This window comes from Hordeum vulgare, chromosome 3H (assembly GCF_904849725.1).
Source record: "Hordeum vulgare subsp. vulgare chromosome 3H, MorexV3_pseudomolecules_assembly, whole genome shotgun sequence".
Classification (NCBI taxonomy): domain Eukaryota; kingdom Viridiplantae; phylum Streptophyta; class Magnoliopsida; order Poales; family Poaceae; genus Hordeum; species Hordeum vulgare.
In genome coordinates, this window is record NC_058520.1 from 507,390,464 (window position 1) to 507,413,337 (window position 22,874).

Sequence of the window (22,874 nt, forward strand, 5' to 3'; positions counted from 1 at the left end):
TAACACTACGATCGAGATTCAATAAACCATTGAAGGTGATTATTCAAGCAAATAGAGTAGCCATTATTCTCTTTAAATGAATAATCGTATTGCAATAAACATGATCCAATCATGTTCATGCTTAACGCAAGCACCAAATAACAATTATTTAGGTTTAACACCAATCCCGATGGTAGAGGGAGTGTGCGATGTTTGATCATATCAACCTTGGAAACACTTCCAACACGTATCGTCACCTCGCCTTTAGCTAGTCTCCGTTTATGCCGTAGCTTTCATTTCGTGTTACTAATCACTTAGCAACCGAACCGGTATCCAATACCCTCGTGCTACTAGGAGTACTAGTAAAGTACACATCAACATCATGTATATCAAATATACTTCTTTCGACTTTTGCGAGCCTTCTTATCTACCAAGTATCTAGAGTTGCTCCGCCTCAGTGACCGTTCCCCTCATAACAAAAGAACTTAGTCCCGGGCTTGGGTTTAATCTCGGGTCTCTTCATTAGTGCAGCAACTGCTTTGCCATTTCACGAAGTATCCCTTCTAGCCCTTGCCTTTCTCGAAACTTAGTGGTTTTACTAACCATCAACTATTGATGCTCCTTTTTGATTTCTACTTTCGTAGTGTCAAACATCGCGAATCGCTCAAGGATCATTGTATCTATCCTTGATATGTTATAGTTCATCACGAAGCTCTCACAGCTTGGTGGCAGTGACTTTGGAGAACCATCACTATCTTATCTGGAAGATCAACTCCCACTTGATTCAAGCGATTGTCGTACTCAGATAATCTGAGCACACGCTCAACGATTGAGCTTTTCTCCTTTACTTCGTGGACAAATAATCTTGTCGGAGGTCTCATACCTCTTAACAAGGGCACAAGCATGAAATCACAATTTCATCTCTTTAGAACATCTCTTATGTTCTGTGACGTTTCAAAACGTCTTCGGCGCCTTGCTTCTAAGCCATTAAGTATTTTGTACTGAACTATCGTGTAGTCATCAGAAACGTGTATGTCGGATGTTCACAACATCTACAGACGACGCTCGAGGTGCAGCACACCGAGTGGTGCATTAAGGACATAAGCCTTCTACGCAGCAACGAGGACAATCCTCAGTTTTACAGACTCAGTCTACAAAGTTTTCTACTATCAACTTTCAACTAAATTTTCTCTAGGAACATATAAAAACAGTAGAGCTATAGCGCAAGCTACATCGTAATTCGCAAAGACCATTAGACTATGTTCATGACAATTAGTTCAATTAATCATATTACTTAAGAACTCCCACTCAAAAAGTACATCTCTCTAGTCATTTGAGTGGTACATGATCCAAATCCACTATCTCCAGTCCGATCATCACGTGAGTCGAGAATAGTTTTAGTGGTAAGCATCTCTATGCTAATCATATCAATTATACGATTCATGCTCGACCTTTCGGTCTCATGTGTTCCGAGGCCATGTCTGCACATGCTAGGCTCGTCATGCTTAACCCGAGTGTTCCGCGTGTGCAACTGTTTTGCACCCGTTGTATGTGAACGTTGAGTCTATCACACCCGGTCATCACGTGGTGTCTCGAAACGAAGAACTGTCGCAACGGTGCATAGTCGGGGAGAACACAGTTTTGTCTTGAAATTTTAGTGAGAGATCACCTCATAATGCTACCGTCATTCTAAGCAAGATAAGGTGCATAAAGGATTAACATCACATGCAATTCATAAGTGACATGATATGGCCATCATCATGTGCTTCTTGATCTCCATCACAAAGCACCGGCACGATCTTCTTGTCACCGGCGTCACACCATGATCTCCATCAACGTGTCGCCATTGGGGTTGTCGTGCTACTCATGCTATTACTACTAAAGCTACGTCCTAGCAATATAGTAAACGCATCTGCAAGCACAAATGTTAGTTTAAAGACAACCCTATGGCTCCTGCCGGTTGCCGTACCATGGACGTGCAAGTCGATATTAACTATTACAACATGATCATCTCATACATCCAATATATCACATCACATCGTTGGCCATATCACATCACAAGCATACCGTGCAAAAACAAGTTAGACGTCCTCTAATTGTTGTTGCATGTTTTACGTGGTGACCATGGGTATCTAGTAGGATCGCATCTTACTTACGCAAACACCACAACGGAGATATATGAATTGCTATTTAACCTCATCCAAGGACCACCTCGGTCAAATCCGATTCAACTAAAGTTGGAGAAACTGACACTCGCCGGTCATCTTTGAGCAACGGAGTTACTCGTAGCGATGAAACCAATCTCTCGTAAGCGTACGAGTAATGTCGGTCCGAGCCGCTTCGATCCAACAATACCGCGGAATCAAGAAAAGACTAAGGAGGGCAGCAAAACACACATCACCACCCACAAAAAATTTTGTGTTCTACTCGAGAAGACATCTACGCATGAACCTAGCTCATGATGCCAATGTTGGGGAACGTCGCATGGGAAACAAAAATTTTCCTACGCGCACAAAGACCTATCATGGTGATGTCCATCTACGAGAGGGGATTTCCGATCTACGTACCCTCATAGATCGCACAGCAGAAGTCTTAGTGAACGCGGTTGATGTAGTCGAACGTCCTCACGTCCCTCGATCCGCCCCGCGAACCATCCCACGAACCGTCCCGCGATCCGTCCCACGATCCGCTCCGATCTAGTGCCGAACGGACGGCACCTCCGCGTTCAGCACACGTACAGCTCGACGATGATCTCGGCCTTCTTGATCCAGCAAGAGAGACGGAGAGGTAGATGAGTTCTCCGGCAGCGTGACGGTGCTCCGGAGGTTGGTGGTGATCTAATCTTGGCAGGGCTCCGCCCGAGCTCCGCAGAAACGCGATCTAGAGGTAAAACCGTGGAGGTATGTGGTCGGGCTGCCGTGGCAAAAGTTGTCTAAAATCAGCCCTAATACCTCAGTATATATATAGGAGGGAGGGGGAGGGAAGAGGCAGCCTCAAACCCTCAAGGTTTGGCCGAAATTGGAGGTGGAGGAGTCCTACTCCAATCCTACTTGGAGTAGGATTCCACCTTCCCACTTGGAAACTCTTTCCACCTTGTGTTTTTTCCTTCTCAAACCTTATGGTCCTTAGTGGGAACTTATTCCAGCCCACTAGGGGCTGGTTTATCTCTTCCCATAGCCCATGAGACCCCTTGGGGCGTTACACCCCTCCCGATGGTCCCCGGCACCCCTCCCGGCACTCCCGGTACACTACCGATGAGCTCGAAACTTTTCCGGTGACCAAAACAGGACTTCCTATATATCAATCTTTACCTCCGGACCATTCCGGAGCTCCTCGTGACGTCCTGGATCTCATCCGGGACTCCGAACAACATTCGGTAACCAACCATATAACTCAAATACGCATAAAAGCACGTCGAACCTTAAGTGTGCAGATCCTACGGGTTCGAGAACTTTGTAGACATGACCCGAGTGACTCCTCGGTCAATATCCAATAGCGGGACCTAGATGCCCATATTGGATCCTACATATTCTCCGAAGATCTTATCGGTTGAACCTCAGTGTCAAGGATTCATATAATCCCGTATGTCATTCCCTTTGTCCTTCGGTATGTTACTTGCCCGAGATTCGATCGTCAGTATCCGCATACCTATTTCAATCTCGTTTACCGGCAAGTCTCTTTACTCGTTCCATAATACGAGATCCCGCAACTTACACTAAGTCACATTGCTTGCAAGGCTTGTGTGTGATGTTGTATTACCGAGTGGGCCCCGAGATACCTCTCCGTCACACGGAGTGACAAATCCGAGTCTCGACCCATACTAACTCAACGAACACCTTCGGAGATACCTGTAGAGCATCTTTATAGTCACCCAGTTACATTGCAATTTTTGATACACACAAAGCATTCCTCTGGTGTCAGTGAGTTATATGATCTCATGGTCATAGGAACAAATACTTGGCACGCAGAAAACAGTAGCAACAAAATGACACGATCAACATGCTACATCTATTAGCTTGGGTCTAGTCCATCACATGATTCTCCTAATGATGTGATCCCGTTATCAAGTGACAACACTTGCCTATGGTCAGGAAACCTTGACCATCTTTGATCAACGAGCTAGTCAACTAGAGGCTTACTAGGGACAGTGTTTTGTCTATGTATCCACACATGCACTGTGTTTCCAATCAATACAATTATAGCATGGATAATAAACGATTATCATGAACAAAGAAATATAATAATAACTAATTTATTATTGCCTCTAGGGCATATTTCCAACAATTACTTCATGTGATGTCACCTTATTATTTTTCTCTTCCTTTGCATGCATGCATTCCTTATCATGCCATGTGTTCTTGTTGTTGCATTATGTTCTTGTGATTTCATGTGTTGACTTGTGATGATGTTGCATGTGGTGCATAGCTTGTGTGGGGTGATGCTTGTGATAGTATTTGCATAGGTTTCAAACCATCCTCCCTCTCTCTCTAATTCCTACTCTATGTCAAGATGCACTTCTTCCTTTCCCCTTTTAAAAATGCTCATGTGTTAGCTTTGAATTGTGGTGGATGAGAGATGTGGAGTTGCTGTTTTAAAAGGGGTTTTAAGAGGTGCAAAATAATTACAAAACAGCCCACATATTGCTGTTTTGTAAATTTTCATTTGCCCCTAATATTCTTTTGCATTTAATTCAAATAGGTTAGATTTTTCCAAGCACAGGGGCATTTTTTTTGTATTTTTATCCCCAGTAGTTTTCCCTGTGCATTTCTTTGATCTCTGGTTTTTCTGTTAAAAGAAAAACACCAGGGTTTTTCTTCTCTCTTATGTGGCGCTCAAGATGGGCCTCCTCCCCCCTGGCGGTCCAGTACCCCCTCCCTCGCGACAGGAGCCCAGTCCCACGACGCCTCCCTCCTTCTTGCTGACGCCGTTCCCCCACGCACCTTCTTTCCGTCAGTATCTATGAGAGAGGGAAGTTGCCGCCGTTGCACAAACGCCGAGGTCCCCCCCATATAACGTGGCGTCCGTGCTCCCCCCTTGCCTAGGGTTCCTCTCCATTCCCTCTTGCCGCCGGCACATCTCTTCTTCCCCTCCATCTCTCCCTTCCTCCCCAAGGTAAGTACTCTGTAGGAGTAGCAGAGAAGCACACAAGCTACCCGCCGTCGATCCCCTGCCTCCCGTCGTCTCCGGAGACGGCGGCCATGTCTAGGAGCTCGGGGTTCGACCCCGCGTTCCATTCCCGTCGTCGGTAGGGTCGGGGAGTGACCACACCGACGGGGCCGAGCTCGTCTTCGCCGCGGCCACGGTGCCCTCCTTCCTCTACTTCAGCAGCAACAGATCTTCCTCGTCCTCGTTCTTCTACACCACCGACGGTTCTTCCTCCACAGATCGACTCCCCCTTCCTTCCCAAGGTGAGGCCGCACCTCCCCCTTCCTTCCTCCTCCGTAGTTCAGCTAGGGTCCGATGGTGCGTGTGCGTTCTCTCTGCCGAGCAGCAGCAACATCAGATCGTGTAGTTGATGTTGTGGTGGTCTCGGCGTTGCGGAGTAGCAGGGGATCCCTCCCCGCATAGCCGCCGAGCAGCAGTAGTAGTTGGGTCCTTCGGTGGTGCAGGAAGATACCACCAGCAGTAGCCGAGCGCAGCGCTGGTTCCTTTCCCCGCAGTGCGCGCAGTTCTGCATCGGCGAGTGCACCGACGCCTCTCTGTTTGCAGAGAGGGTGCACTTTTTGTTTTGCTTCTTATCTAGCGTAGAACCACCCTTAGAGGAGTATCCCCTTCCTAGCCGAGTGGTGCGAGCGTCGCGCCTCCACCACGGGGATCTTGGGTTCGATCCCCAGGCCGCCCCCTTTTGTTTTTTGCATGGAGCCTCAGCACAATAGCCGCAGGGGTAGCCCTTACCTTGTTAGATCCCCTCTCTCTATCAAAACAATGACAATAGCAGAGTGGTAGTGTGAACCGTGGTATACCAGGGGCACTGGGGTTCGAATCCCAGGGTGCCCCCTTTTATTTTTCGTTCTTGCTGTAATTTTTATTCCCTTCTTTGCTTGTTTCTGTTCTTGTGCCAAATCCATAGGTGGTAATGGCATTTTATTTTCCTTTTGCTGCTATACAAGTGCCATATGATGTGAAGCATGTGTGTGTTTATGTGAGTGTGGTGCCTGTGTTCATATGTGTGTATGCATGGTGGCATGTATGTGAATGTGTGGTGAAGCTAGCCCAAGTGTGTGTGTAGGTGCACTAGTGTCTTGCTCATGTGGAATAGGTGATATGATTGTGTGCATGTCATGGGGTGCTTATGGTGTGAAGAACACACCCACATGAACATAGTTCATGAACTCCCTAGTTGTGAGCATGTGTATGTGACGGTGTTCCCATCTTGTGTTACTTATTTAGAGACCTAATTCTTGTGTTTTGATCAAGAACATGTTTGATGTGTGTAGTGGAGTGGATGTGTGTGTGTGGGACACCCCACCTTTGCAAGCAAAACTATGCACCTTCACATGTCCATATGTGAGAGGGCATGGTGATTTGTATGTGTGGATAGCTTGGTAGAAGTGGTTGTGAAGTTGATGTGCATGACACAAACATGGGGTTCAAACCCCCATGTCACTTTGTCATTGTGCACATGAGCTCAACCATGTAGTAGTTGATATAGTGAAACTACATGAAATGATGCCCTATTCACTAGGCATGATCTGGAGTAGTTTCCTCTTCCTTAATTTGTGGTCACTTGTTCCAAGTAAGTGCCCGCATATTATATATGATTTTGGGGTATAATCTCCCAAGGAATCCAGTGGTGAAGTTAGTTTTTCCATTAGGATACTTTATGGAGTTGACATATTCAGATGCGTTGCAAGTTGCTCTTTGTTTCCATGGAATAGGTGGAGCCCAAGGGCATGAGCTTTTGTGTGGTAGTAGTAGGGGTTTTTCTCTACACCATAGTGGTGTCATTTATCTCTTAGTGTTACTTGTGTGCAAGCCATGCCTAGACAAAGTGGGCATGTGGCTGGAAATTCCAGCTTAGTGAAATCTGGAATTTCACTAAGTCTGAGAATCTGGTTATATTTTCTTCCTCTGTTGATGAGGTTGTGCTGGTCATTGAGTTGGGATATAGCCTTAGCTCAGTGCTAGGAATTTGTACCTGATATGTTTGTGAAGCTCCCTGTCAAATTTCATCTCATTTGGAGTCCTGTAGGTTGTGTTTTGGCTGTTGTCAAAAATCTTCAGGGCAAAGACAGAAAGTCAGGTGCAGGAATTTTCACTAAGTCCTTGAGATCTGATGGTTTTGGGAAAGTTTGCATCCTTGTATCTTCCTGTGCTTAATACCTTTTGGTGTGATTCTTGCTTGTGCTTGTAGTATTCTTGGTTGGATACAGCCACATATATTATTTGTCATATTTGGAGGGCTGTAGCTGTGTTGCATGTAGCTCACAAAGTGCTAAGATGCAGATTATGGCAGATTGTGTAGTTTTGTCATTTTGGTGTTTGTGAGTGCTTAGTTGGTGATGTGGTGTTCTTCCTTGCTCCAATCCATTCATGTTGGGTTGTTATGTGTCTTGGCAACCTGGAAACACCAGGGTTGTGCCAATTGAGTATGTGGTGATGATTTTGATACGTAGGTCTTCATATTTTGTTTCGTTGATTCCCGTTGATCCGTAGCTCCGTTTGCAGAGTTCTTTATATGCATTTGCATCGTTTTCTGGAGACGCATCTGATTTGTCATTCTAATGCATGTCAAAATAGCTTAGGGTACAGTTCTGTCCAGGAACTTGTATTAGCTTCTTTTGCTTGTGCTAGTGATAGAAATAGTGATGCATGCTCATTTTTCATCTCATGCATCATGTGCTTGTTGCATATTGAGGTGCTGTTGTTCATTGGATGTTATTCTTATGTTGGGTAGCACCGAGATCGGATAACGAGTACGTGGATTCGGGAGAGTACATGCAGGACGAACAAGAACCATTCCAAGCTGAGGATATCACAGGCAAGATGATATGACCTTGATTCCATCTCTAGACTTGTTATGCTAGTTTGCGTTTCCATGTCATATTGCTTACTGCCTACCACTGAATTAAATTGCCTCTTGATATGCCATGAACCCATACACTGATCCCTTCTTAGCAGAACTTGAATGGCTAAGTAGGCTTTGCTTAGCTACTAATGTTAGCGTTGCTAGATGCAGGTGCTTTGTCTCATGTGACAACATGAGCTTGATATCATTATCTTAAATTCTGTTATTTAATTAATGCACCTATATACTTGGTAAATGACGGAAGGCCTAGCCTTTTGCCGGGTGCTTTGTTCCGTTATTGCCGCCTTAGTTACCGGTTACCGGTGTTTGATTCCATAATGATCGCTCCTAACACGTTCGGGGTTGTTATGGGGACCCCCTCGATAAATCGCGTAGTGCTAAGGCTTGTCCGGCAGGACCCAACATTGGTTTTAATCTGCTAATCACATAATAATCTGCATAGGGAATAGCTACCCCGAGGAATTTAATCAACAACCCGGGCCAGTGCTCCCCATGAGTGTTGGCCCCACCTGAGCGATGTCCGGGGCCCCACTGGTCACCCAAAGGTTTAGCCATCCCGACGTCTAGTTCATCTGTCGTGTCCTGAGACTGAGATACGCGGCTCTTATGAGGGTCGTCAACACGACGGGAGGTCCTGCTAGCCTTGCCTTACCTTAGCGGTATATCTTGCGTATAGGAATCCCAGTGAAGCTTTGGTTTCCCCCAGGGTTGAGGTTTTCCTCTAAGGAATACGACGAGATCACGAGATTCGTGATAGAGGATGACTTTGCGGCCTGTGTACCTTTGTGATGGACTAGTTGGAGCACCCCTGTAGGGTTTAATCTCTCGGAAAGCCGTGCCCGTGGTTATGTGGCAACTTGGAATATCTTGTTAACATCCGGTATTAGATAACTTAAACACAAGCTAATAAAATTGCCAACTGTGTGCGTATCCGTGACTGTCCCCTCGAAGATCTCTCTTCGATCGGGAACACGGTGGGGTTATGAATGTCGTAGGTAGGTGTTCAGGATCACTTAGTGATCAAGTAATCGTCGACCGCTAGAATAGCCCACCTTCATAAATGCCTACGTAAGTTAGCCACCAAATCAAGCTTAGGATGCTGCAACCTTAAACACTTCAGCTTACCCTACCTAATAAATTGACTAGTTCTGGCACCAAGGTCTTAGATCGCTAAGTCCCCGTGGCTCACGGATTCCTCCAAATCCCAACAGGTTCAACTACCCCAGAGGCAGATGATCCCGACGGCACTCAGCTGGCGTGGCAGTAAGACGAGGAGACAGACCGCCTTTACGTGAACTATCCAGAAGATTGAGGCGTGGTCGTGATCGTGGGCCTGCAGACAGGGTAGCATAGCATTTCTATGTTTTGTAGTCCGTAGCGGAACTACCTTGGTTTTATGTGTGATGTACTCTGAGATATTTATGAGAAGGCAATTGAATCCCTGATTGTTTGTCTTTATTATTATGTATGTGTTGTGTTACCTATTTGCGAAACGCTTAGATGCGCTTCTTTCCTATTAGGGGCCTCGATCCCCAGATCGGAAAGGACCGCATCTTGGTCGTTACAATGATGAACAAAAGATAAAAAAGCAGGTGAATTGTATGCACTAAAACTTTAGGGGTACTCAATATGCCACGAGGTTAATTCATGAATGCAGACACGCAGATAATTATCCATAAAAAAATAAAGATTTGATAAGTATAATATAAAAATGAGTTTCAGGAGGTAGAACCGTCGTGAAAGGACTCAACGGAAAATATTACAACTTGCCACAATCGAGAGTCTGAAGCGACACCACATAAATGGTTTATATAAAATAATAATAACAAGAGTGCCATAGTGGGGCGTCTGAAGCGACGTCAGATAAAGGCCTTATATCAAAAATAAGAATAGGAGTATCCAGGAGGTACAACCTTCCCACGGATACTCAACAAATAGTATAAGGGAAAAGGTTAGTCCATAACAATATTAATAATATTAATCATTCATCATAATTCATGATTAATATCCTTGTTTAATTAATTCCTCAGAAGACACACACCAAGACTAACACTTGATCATATCCCAGACTATAGTCCTTAATCGTGGAGAGGGCTATTCGAGTAGGTTCTATACTCCGTAGAGATTGTACTCTTTACCCACGAGTAACGGATTACTTTAGTCAACCTGAGACATTGAATAGTTCTGATTATGGTCTTTGAGTTGTAAACACACCTGACCCGCACACACCAGCGTAACTACCCGATTCTTGGAATCACCCAAGGCATCCGGTAAGTAAAACTCTAAGTGGGGAGACTCCAACCTTGATTAGCATCGGATCACAATATTTATAACGCACGCAAACAAGGCACTCCCCCCTCAGTCCAACCGAAACACCCATGCCCCCAGATCAAGTGACATGCCTACCACGACCACTGATATCTTTCACTATGTGCTCTGTGTATGGTGCGTGCAAGGAAAGGGGTTGACGATTTACTCAACCTTACCCTACCTATGGCAGGGGCAAGTGGTAGCACGAATTAAGTATGGGGGTTACTGGAACAAGACTCAATCTATGGTTGACTCATAAGGTTTAAGTTTCCCTGTAATGGTTAGCACAACATAATTTCTGATTGGTACCCAACAGAGTCACTACCCATCAGGCCCCGGCGTAGCTTCACTGATCATTCTCGCCACAACAGGATGTCAGTTTTGCGGTCACGCTTTACCCATGACAAAACCTTCCTTCGATAATTGACAGAACCAGAGTAGGCATGAGTGGCATGAGGTAATAACCACTTTCACATATATCCCGTATTTAACTGAAAATAATCCCTATCAGGGGATCCATGCATGAATATTTTCATACACAAATCTCTGTTTCAATATAACCCAGTCATGATTTATTTATCCTAGCAAAAAAATGACCAGTATTTTCATATCATGTGTTGTAGATGCTTGCCTTGAGTATGCAGAAGGTTGGTATTGGGAAACATTGCATGGGAAACAAAAAATTTCCTCGGACACCCAAGATCTATCTATAGAGATGCATGACTTCCCATTGGTTTGCATTGGTCTCCCTCCAAGCTTAAAGGGTGATGTAGCATAGTGACGACAAGTATTTCCCTCAGTTATGAAACCAAGGTATCAATCTAGTAGGAAGATCCACAAGACTATGTAAGTGGTACCTGCACACAAATAAGAAATCCTTTCAACCCAACGCGTGTAGGGGTTGCCAACCCCTCGTGGGTAAAATAAAGCGGTAAAGGATAGATTGATAGATGCAGATAAGGTGATGGCAAATAAAATGCAGCACAGTATCTTTGTTTTTTTTTGATAATATAGATCTGAAAATAAAAGAGAAAATAAAATGGAAATGCGAATAGCAAAATAGAGATTACAAATAGATGATGTAGAATAGACCCGGGGGCCGTAGGTTTCACTAGTGGGTTCTCTCGAGAAAATAGCAAACAGTGGGTAGACAAATTACTGTTGGGCAATTGATAGAAGAGCGAATAATTATGATGCTATCCAAGACAATTATCATGTATATAGGTATCACGCCCAAGACAAGTAGACCGACTTCTGCCTGCATCTACTTCTATTACTCCACACATCGACCGATATGTATTAAGTTCATGGAGAAACAGAGTAATGCTGTAGGAACGATGACATGATGTAGACAAGATATATTCATGTAGGAATAGACCCCATCGTTTTATCCTTAATAGCAACGATACATGAGTTTCATGTCCCGTTCTTTCATCGAGATTGAGAACCGCAAGATCGAATCCATCACAATGCACCTCTTCCCATTGCAAGATAAAAAGATCAAGTTGGCCAGACAAAACCCAAATATCATAAAAGAAATACGAGGCTATAATAATCAAGAATGGATATAATTTCATGGATCTAATCATAAACTCATAATTCATTAGATCCCAACAAACACACCGCAAAATATAGAGTTACATCAAATAGATCTCCAAGAGACCATTGTATTGAGAAGCAAAACGAGAGAGAAATCCATCTAGCTAGTGCCTACGAACCCGTAGGTCCGATATGAACTTGTAGGATCAAAAGTATGTCTAGAGGGGGGGGGGTGATTAGACTACTTGACAAGATATTTTTTTGCCTTTTCCCAATTCTACTTGAGAAACAACTACGACAGTTATAACAGGTCAAGTACACCCTACACATGCAATTCTAATAGTATAGCAGCGGAAAGTAAAACATGCAAGTGTAAAGTAGAGGAGTAAAGTAGGGAGATCAAACGCATGGCGTTGACACAACGATTTTTGGCATGGTTCCGATAGATGGTGCTATCGTACGTCCATGTTAGTGGAGACTTCAATCCACGAAGGGTAACAACTGCGAGAGTCCACGGAGGGCTCCACCCACAGAGGGTCCAAAAAGAAGCGGCCTTGTCTATTCCACCATGGCTTCCGTCCATGGAGGACTAGCCTTACTCACGGTAGATCTTCACAAAGTAGGCGATCTCCTTGCCCTTACAAACATATTGGTTCAACTCCACAACACGAAGTAGGAGGCTCCCAAGCGACACCTAACCAATCTAGGAGGCACCACCCTCCAAAAGGTAATAGATGTGGTAGATCAATGAACTCCTTACTCTTGTGCTTCTAAAGATAGTCTCCTCAACAAAAATCACTCTCTCACAGATATGCATGGGTAGGAGAGGTTTATTTGGTGGAAAGCAGTTTGGGGAGGCTAGAGATCAAGTTTCAAATGATAGGAATAGAATATCTTGGTCTCAACACATGAGTTGGTGGCTCTCTCTCAGAAAATCGATATGGCAGTGAAGTGTATGTTCTGAGTGCTTCTTCCATGAATGAGAGGTGCGTGAAGGGGTATATATAGGCAGCAGCCAAAATCCAACTTTTACACACAAAAGGGAAAACTCGGTGACACCGAAGTTGAAAACTCGGTGGTACCGACTAGCACAAAGGTGTGAACTTTTGAATCTCCGTGAGACCGATATATGAAACTCGGTGGCACTGAAAAGGTGACTAACGGTTAGATGTCCAAACTCGGTGGCACCGAAACTCAAACTTGGAAATTCCGATTTTGTGTATCTTGGCAACAGGATGTTGGTCACACTGAACTCAGTACCACCGACTTGGTTTCGGTTGCACCGATTTGGTGGGAATCGCTAGGGTTTTTGTTTGATGTGAAACTTGATGGGTCCGATATGGGAATGTTGTTGACACCGAATTTGTGTATGTGGATTTTGTAGAGTGGATATGTGGAAAAAATGACTGAGTGTTTTGGTAGCTAACTTTGAGCATTTGAGCAGTCAGTTCATTTTAATACCTTATCCCCTTTTAATAGTATTGGCTTTCGTATGGACTCAAAAGTGATTTCTCACAAATATACAATGAAGAGTCTTCTAGCTTGAAGCTTGAGCATCTTTGAACTTTTTCTGAAATATACTTGAAAAACATATTAGTCCAATGATGCATATGTTGTGATCAATTATCAAAACCACCCGAGGGAGCAATTGTGCTTTCAGAACTACTCACGCATTATCGGAGGAACACCAATGAGGATGATGAACCCCTCCTGAACCGTGTTCCTCTTCGGAATGAGCTCTATATTGATTTGTGTGGCTTTAGGAACTTGTTGCGACTGAAACAATTTTTTGTCTTCTTCTCTAGGGTTTCTGGAATATTGGGATATTTATAGAGCTCAAAGGCGGTGGAGGAGGTGCCTGAGGCCCCCACTACCCACCAGGTCGTGCCCTGGTGCCTAGTGGGCCGCCTGGACCTCCCCTGGTGATCATCCTTGTTTCTTAAGTTTCCTTCTGGTCCAAGAAAAATCTCGAAAAAGTTTCATGGCATTTGGAATTCATCTGATATTGATTTTTTACAAACAAAAAAACAAGCAAAAAACAACAACTGACATTGGGCACTATATCAATAAGTTAGTCTCAAAATATGATATAAAGTTGCTATAAAATGATCATGAAACATCCAAGACTGATAATATAATGACATTTAACAATAAAAAATTATAGATATGTTGGAGACGTATCAACATCCCCAAGCTTAATTCATGCCCGCCCTCGAATAGGTAAATGATAAAATCAGAAATTTTTTATGTGGAATGCTGCCTAACATGTTCATCCTATTCATTTCTTTTTAGAATGGACATATGCATTTGTAGATGATGCAAGGAATAGTCTATAATTTGACATGAAAACTTAAATACTCAAGCATATCAACTAGCAACCAAGTCTTTCAAAATATCAACGCTAAAGAATGCTATCCCTAGCCCATCATGCTCCATCATTGATCCTTTCATGCAACACACCCAAATACTAGCTACATCTAATGCTCAAGTATGATAATAGTGTTCCTTAGTTGGTGCTTTATAAGAGAAGATGGAGACTCAAATTCAAAAATAAAAATTGCATAAAGTAAATAGATAGGCCCTTCAGAGAGGGAAGCACAAATTTGTAGAGGTGCCAGAGCTCAAGGTGAAAAATTTAGAGATAAAATATTTGGGTTGGTATGTTTTTAGTGTCAACGAAAACGACTAAGTGTTCCCAATATCTTCCATGCTACACAAATCATAGGCGGTTCCCAAACTAAAAATAAAGTTTATTCCTTTTTCCACCATTCTTTCACACTCCCCGGCTAGCCGCATCCACGGGTACCGTCCATACCAACACTTTCCATGGAATTTATTATTTGACAACATAAAATATTTTTTGTTTGCATTTCGGGATCGGGCATCCCTATTACCGCCATACTCTCGTGCAATGACAAGTTAGTAAACACTCATCTTGAGAATAACCTATTTAACATGGAAAATATCGGTCACCCCTCACTGCTTCATGAGCGGTACAGGCACACAGAACAAAAATTTATATTGAACATTAGTGTTGGCACTTGCAAATTTACTTGGAATGGCGTTGAAATGCCGCATATAGGTAGGTATGGTGGACTCATTTGGCACAACTTTGGGTTTAGGATTTGGATGCACAAGCAGTATTCCCGCTTAGTACAAGTGGAGGCTATCAAATAGATTGAGAAGCGCCTAACCAAGGAACGAAAACCATCATAAGAGAAGATTATACATAACTAACATCGAATAATGCAACACAAGTAGGATGTAATTTCATAGCATAATTATTGACTTCACGTGCATGCATAGGGAATCAAAAACATTAACACCAATATTCTTACTAAATCATAATTACTCATCAACATAACTCACATATCAGTATCTTCATATTGCAAAACTATTACAAATAATCAAGTTTAACATCCAATGATCTTCATGAAAGTTTTTATTATATCTCCCCTGGATGTCTATCACTTTGGGACTAATTTCATTTAAAGCAAATTTCCATTGCAAATAACAAGCTCTCATACAACTATAAGTGAAGAACGAGAGCACAAGTTTCTTTAAAATTTTCAACTCAAAATAATATAAGTGAAGCAAGAGAGGATTTCATCAAAATTTGTACCGACTCTCAAAATAATATAAGTGAATAATGAGAGCAAGTTTCTTCAAAATAATAGCACCACCATGCTCAAAAAGATATAAATGAAGCACTAGAGCAATTCCATGGCTCTAAAAAAAATTAAGTGAAGCATAAAGAGCGATTCTAACAAATCATAGCATAATTTGGCTCTCCCAAATAGGTGTGTTCAACAAGGTTTATTATGACAAACTAACCAACAAAGAAAACAAAGGCTCATATCATACAAGACACTCCAAGCAAAACTCATGATATGTGACGAATAAAAATATAGCTCCAAGTAAAATTACTGATGGTTTTTAGAAGAAAGAGGGGATGCCTTCCGGGGCATCCCCAACTTAGTTGCTTGGTACTCTTTGGATATTACCTTGTGGTGCCATGGGGAATTCCAAAGCTTAGGATTTTATCACTCCTTATTCCATCATCCATCGTGATCTCACTCAAAACTTCAATCACACAAAACTTAACAAAACCTTCATGAGATCCGTTAGTATAAGAAAACCAAACTTTACTTTAGGTACTGTTGAAAACCTATTACAATTTTGGTTTTGCATTATACATAGTGTATTTTAACTTTACCATGGCTTATACACCCCCGATATAAACCATAGAATCATCAAAATAAGCACACAACACAAAGAAACCAGATTCTGTCAAAAGTAGAATAGTCTGTAAAGATTCTAATTTCACTATACTTCTGTAACTCCAAAAATTCTGAAAATTTAGGAAAATATAAGGAATTTGTATATAAATCTTGTGTAAAAAATCCAGACACCTTTTACGCTTCTGTGATTTTTAGAATTTCGTCTATTGGATGCAAAAGTTTCTATTTTGCAACAAGATCAAAGCAACTATTACCCAACATGATCCTAAAGGATTTAATTAGCACAAACACTAACTAAAAAAAAATAAACACAATAATAACAGTATCATAGTTGCGCAAATACTTAATAACAGAAAGAAAAAGTGAAAAATAAATTTTATATACTGGGTTGCCTCCCAACAAGCTCTTTCTTTATAGCCATTAAGATAGGCCTGATATTTTGTTGACGGCCACATGAAAGATAACAGTTGAAACACAAAGAGATCATCATGTAACATAAGACAAACACATTTAAGTCTAACATACTTCCTATGCATAGGCATCTCATAAGCAAACAAATTATCAAGACAAGAAATATCTAACATATGCATGGAGGAAGAAAGAAACAATAACAATCTCAACATGAAGAGAGATAATTTAGTAACATGAACATTTCTATAACCATATTTCCCACTCTCATAATAATTATATGTAGGATCATATTCAAATTCAACAATATAGCTATCACATAAATACGCGAGCCTGTGCGAGTTCGAGATCCGGCTGAACCCGGAGAAGTGCGTGTTCGGCGTGCCAGTTGGACTGCTCCTCGGCTTCCTCATTTCCGAACGAGGGATTCAGGCCAACCCGGAGGAGACCCGGGCAATCAAGCGGATGGACCGGCCGACTGACCTGGCAGGTGTCCAAAAGGTCACCGACTGCCTCGTTTCGCTAAGCCGCTTCATCAGCCAGCTGGCAGAGAAGGCCCTCTCGCTCTACCGCCTGCTCAAGAAGGCAGATGGCTTCGTCTGGGCGACGAGGCCGATGAGGCCTTGACCGGCCTTAAACGCATGCTAAGCACGGAGCCAGTGCTGGCTGCACCAGCAGACAAAGAGTCGATGCTGCTCTACATTGCGGCGACAAGCCGCATCATCAGCATCGTCATGGCCGTCAAACGCTCCGAGCCAGGCCGAGCCTAGCCGGTCCAGCGGTCAGTCTACTACCTCAACGAGGAGCTGTCTGCGTCAAAGCAGAACTACACCCACTACCAAAAGATGTGTTATGGCGTGTTCCTGGCAGGACGAAAGCTCCAGCCCTACTTCCAAGAGCACTAAGTCACGATGTTGAGAACCGCACCCCTCGGGGAGATCATGGGCAACCGGGAAGCGGCTGGCTGCATCGCCAAGTGGGCCCTCCAGATGGCCGACCACGACATCAGGTACGAGTCCCGCACTGCCGTCAAGTCACAAGCCTTGGCAGATTTCCTCGTCGACTGGGCGGAGATGGAGTACCTACCTCCACCCCCAGAATACACTCATTGGCGCATGCACTGTGGCGGCTCGAAGATGCGCACCGGCCTCGGGTCCGGCATCATTCTATCCTCCCCCAAGGGAGACCGGCTGCAGTACATCCTGCATATACACTTCGTCGTGTCCAACAACATGGCGGAGTAGGAGGCTCTCACCCACGGCCTTTGACTGGCCAAGGAGATCAGCGTCCAACGCATCCTCTGCTTCGGCGACTCCGACCTGGTGGTGCAACAAGTCAGTCGCGAATGGGACTCCACGGACACAAACATGGCCATCTACCGTTTCTTGGTCCAGCAACTGACTCGCGACTTCAAAGGTTGTGAGTTCCATCACACCTTGCGAGCCGGAAATGAGGCTGCCGACACGGTGGCAAAGATCGGCTCCACCAGGCAGCCCATCCCGGCAGGCGTGTCCCTAGAGCACATGCGCAAGTCCTCCATCATGCCTTCTCTGGAGTTCGAGTCCATCTTTGTGCGAGCAGACCCCAGGGTTGCGCCGTCACTCCCTGGGACTCTTGACCCCAACTCAGGGGCTGACGGCGCCCTGCCAGTTGGGACCCCAGCCGACCCGCAATCGGAAGCTCCAGCTGCCAGCCGCCCGTGCCAGACGGACCGCTGTTTGCCCCAATAGACCCGTGGCCCGTCCAACTGGCTTGGGGGCTGCCGACCTTCCCTCAGGGTCCCTTCCACTCAACCCGGGGGCTGCGGCAGCCGGCCAGCCGCCTGCTACCCCCGCCCAAGCAAACGCCACGGCAACCATGCTTGGGGGCAACCGTTCCTCGCGTACCTCAAAAGCGGCACCCTGCCCGCTAACAAGGTCGAGGCCCGTCAGAACCAAAGGCGTTCCGCTGCCTACACCATTATCAACAATGAGCTCGTCAAGCGTAGCGTGTCTGGAGTCTTCCATTGCTACGTCGAACTAGATAAAGGCTGCGAGATCCTCCGCGACATCCACCAGGGCGAGTGTGGCCACCATGATGCCTCATGATCCCTGGTGGCCAAGGCATTCCACCACGGGTTCTGTTGGGGATGTTATCTATTGATAACCCGCCCTAGTTGGGCCGGGTCACCAAATCTGGCGATTCATCTAAGCATGGTTCGGGCCTTGGCCTGGCAAGACCGAAGGTTGTATGGCGGTTTACAACTTCCGGAAGGTTTCCAAGCTTTGGAAAGATGGCGACTCAGAGATCGTAAGAGTCACGGTTTGTAGAAAGGAAAGTACCCTTGTAAACACTAGGGACTCGACCTGTATATAAAGGCGAGTCCCAGGGAAGAAGAGGGTAGGTTAGAAATCATCGAGTACTAGGTCTGGCGAGTTACGCCCTCCTTGTAATCGAAACTCCATCAATACAACTCGAAGCAGGACGTAGGCTTTTACCTCCTCACGAGGGGCCGAACCTGGGTAAATCGCCATCTCACTCCCGTTCAACCCCTTTGAGTCGCCACCAAAGTGCGATGGCTCCAATACTAAGTCCTTTCACGAGGACATCTGCCGTGACAAAACCACGACAGTTGGCGCCCACCATGGGGCCTGCGCACGGTGGAGTTGAGTTCTCAAAGGGAGCCCTACCAGGGTTTGGGAGATATGCGACGGGGCTCATGACTCGGAGCCGCCGTGGGAAGTACTACATCAACAACCTGCTATGGGGGCCCGAGGAGGATCCGATCGAGTCTGGTTACAGGGTCCCCTTCGGCATGATCAACGTCTTCATCGGCATGATTGGATCATCCGTGCCTGAGATGGACATCTCCACTGACATCGTCGAGCCGACCAGGTACGTCCGCCTAGCGATGACGCCAAATCTAACTCGCCCGGTCTTTGTTGGGTTCACGCAGGGATCGGAGGAACCAGAACACTCAGCGACCCACAAAACCACACCGATCAACACTCATGACGAATCGTCCATGGGCGATTCAGATTCAATCCGGTCTCTACATGGGGATTGTCTTGGGGGCTTGTCGCTGGCCATGGACCCCGAAGTCCTTGACCGAACCCGCCGTCAGATCGCCATTTACATGGCTGGGGCGACTCAACCCTTGCCAAACCCGGCAGGCGAGGATGGAACTGGCGAGACATCTAGAAGCCCGGCCGCTGTCTTGGTGGAATTAGCAGCGGAAATTACAAGGCTTATGGCGACCCCCATCACACCAGAAAACCAGGAGGCAGTAAACACGGAATTGACAAAATTAAGAGAAGTAGTGGCAAAGGCCCAGCGGGATGCTGAGATGGAGTCCGCCAGGATCGAGACCCGACAATCTCAAATTACCGCTGAGATAACTCGCTTAAATACTGACAACTCGCGGCTCGAAAGACACCAGCGCGCGACGCCGTCCATCAGCGGAGGCACCAGGGTCGCCTGCCCCCTGATCTCAACCCGACCCGCCTGTTCAATACTCCGCGGACTCTCGGGACGGGAGCCGCCCCAGGCGGAGGACCAGGCCAACCGCCTAACCCGCCGGTTCAACCAATTGTGGATCGCATTCCTCGATTCCGGACACCTCAAGGTCACTTTTCCAACCCAGTGGACAACATCCTTGCTGCAACTCGCCATTTGGAATCTCTTCCGATTCAGGGCAATACTCCTGCCGAGATAGAGGCAAGGAACGCCATTGAGATGTTAAGGACGACGGTGGTTCAAAACGCCCAGTTCTCACATAGCCTAGATAGGCTGCATTCCACTCCCCAGGCGAGTCACCCCAGGAGTCGGCCAGAGGACCAGCCCGCTGTAAATAGCGGACCACGGCTCATCCCCCAGGACAACCCGCCTGATCATCAAAACCCACCGGGCCGGGATCTCCCGGACATCCGAATCGCCCCAACCCCTCTTGTCGGGAGCGGCGGACGAGTGAGGGTGCCGTGCTTGGCCCCCGTCCTTCGCAACGAATGAATGCCCAAGGATTTTAAAGGACCAAGAAAGGTGCCTAACTACACCCCGGACCTTGAGCCGACGTCGTGGGTCGAGAGTTATGAAATCGCCATGGATATGCTCGACGTAAACGAAGCAGTTTGCGCCAGATACTTCACGATGATGCTCGAAGGGACAACACATACTTGGTTAAAAAACTTACCCCCCAACTCCATCCAGACCTGGGCTGAATTGAAAGATCGCTTCATCAAAAACTTCCGAGGAACCTGCAAACGTCCAATGACGATTGTCGATCTACAACACTGCGTTCAGCGCCCCGATGAGTCGGCCCACCACTGGTCACGGCGGGTCGCGGAAATTATTCATTCATCAGACGGTATTACGGCGGCTCAGGTTGTGTTGATCCTCGAGTAGAATTGCCACTATGAACCTCTGGTGCAGAAGTTGGGGCGACTCAAGCGAAAGGTCCAAGACATGGGGGAGCTAATGGATACCCTCACTAGATACGCTGAGGCGGACGACACCAAAGATCCCGGTGAGGACGGTAAAGCTAACTCGCCAAGGAAGGGCGAGTCATCCAAAAGTCATACCCGGTTCTAGGGACGTAACCGCCACAATCAGGGAGCCAATAGCAAGAGAAGGCAGCAGGAGGAATCTCCGGATTTAGTTGCCAATACCAACGCCAAGAATGGCAACCAACGCCAGAAGAAAGGCAGGGGATACAGTGGTAAAAAGCCGCATAACTATGAAGAGTTACTCAAGGGCCCTTGCCCGCACCACGCCATGGCAGACGGACCGGCGACTCATTCCTGGGAGAACTGTTACGTGATGAGGGAGTTTCGGGCGGAGGCGATAAAAAAAGGGCAAAATGGTGACCCGGACCAACGACAGGAGCAGTTTGCTGCACCCAACCAACGTCAGAACCCCTTTGGCGGTTTTCCCGAGCCGGGGGCTCACGGGGGCTCGCAGCCGAGCAGCGGCCAGTATCTGGTGCATCACCAGCGGCGTTATAACCCGCACGGAGTTTTTCAGCAACCACCCCCACAGGGGGCTTCGCAGGGCCAAGATGACAACGGCGGCTTTCGCAACAACCCGAAACAGTTAAGCAATGGGCAGTACCACGTTTTCACCACCAATGCTTGCAGGCGTGATAAAAAGGTGAGTCATCGGGCATACAGTGTGTCTGAGCCAGCACTCCCCAGGTACCTCCACTGGTCCGAGCAGACCATATCATGGAGTAGGGAGGATCATCCGCCAAGAGTTGACAATCCTGGCGACTTAGCATTGGTCGTAGCTCCCCAAGTTGGGGGGTATACCCTGTCGAAAGTACTAATGGATGGTGGCAGCAGCATTAATATTTTGTATTTTGACACTTTCCAAAGGATGAACCTATTGGAGAAGGATTTGATGCCTTCAACCACGGTATTCCACGGAATCATCCCGGGCAAGTCGGCGTACCCCATAGGCCGAGTCAGACTCACAGTTGTATTTGGAACAGCATATAACTACAGGAGTGAGTCGCTGATGTTTGAGGTGGTCAAATTGAAAAGCCCCTAGCATGCGCTGTTTGGGCGGCCGGCTTACGCCCGATTCATGGCTCGCCCATGCTATGTTTACCTTAAACTCAAGATGCCTGGTCCTAAGGGACCCATCACGGTTGACGGTGATAGAAGGATTGCAAAGGAATGTGAAGAAGGGGACGCGGCTTATGCGGAAGTCGCCTGCGCTGCGGAGGAGCTCAAATATCATCGGGCCAATGTTGATCCGGCTGACATGTCACCCTTAAAAAAGCCAACGCCAGATGCTGAGCCGCCCCTCAAGTTCAAACCAACGGATGACACTAAAACGGTTGATTTCGTCCCTGGCGATTCATCCAAGCAGTTCACCATTGGGACGGGTCTGGATCCCAAATAGGAAAGCGCGCTCATCGAATTCATCAGTGAGAATCGGGACATCTTCGCATGGAAACTTTCTGACATGCCTGGTGTACTGAGAGAATTCGTTGAGCACCATCTTAATGTTGACCCAAAGGCAAAACCTATCCAGCAGTATCTTCGCAGGTTTAACGAGGAACGGCGCAAGGCAATCGGGGAAGAGGTTGCTCGTCTCTTAGCCGCCGGGTTCATCGTAAAAGTTTTTCACCCCAAATGGTTGGCTAACCCGGTCTTGGTACTAAAAAAGAATGGTACTTTCCGTATGTGCATTAATTACACGGACCTCAATAGAGCTTGTCCAAAAGATCCTTTCGCTCTTCCCCGCATCGACCAGATTATTGACTCGGTGGTGGGATGCGAACGTTTGTGCTTTTTGGACGCCTACTCTGGATATCACCAAATCAAGATGGCCATGGAGGATCAAGATAAAACAGCTTTTATAACCCCCTTTGGGGCTTTTTTCTATGT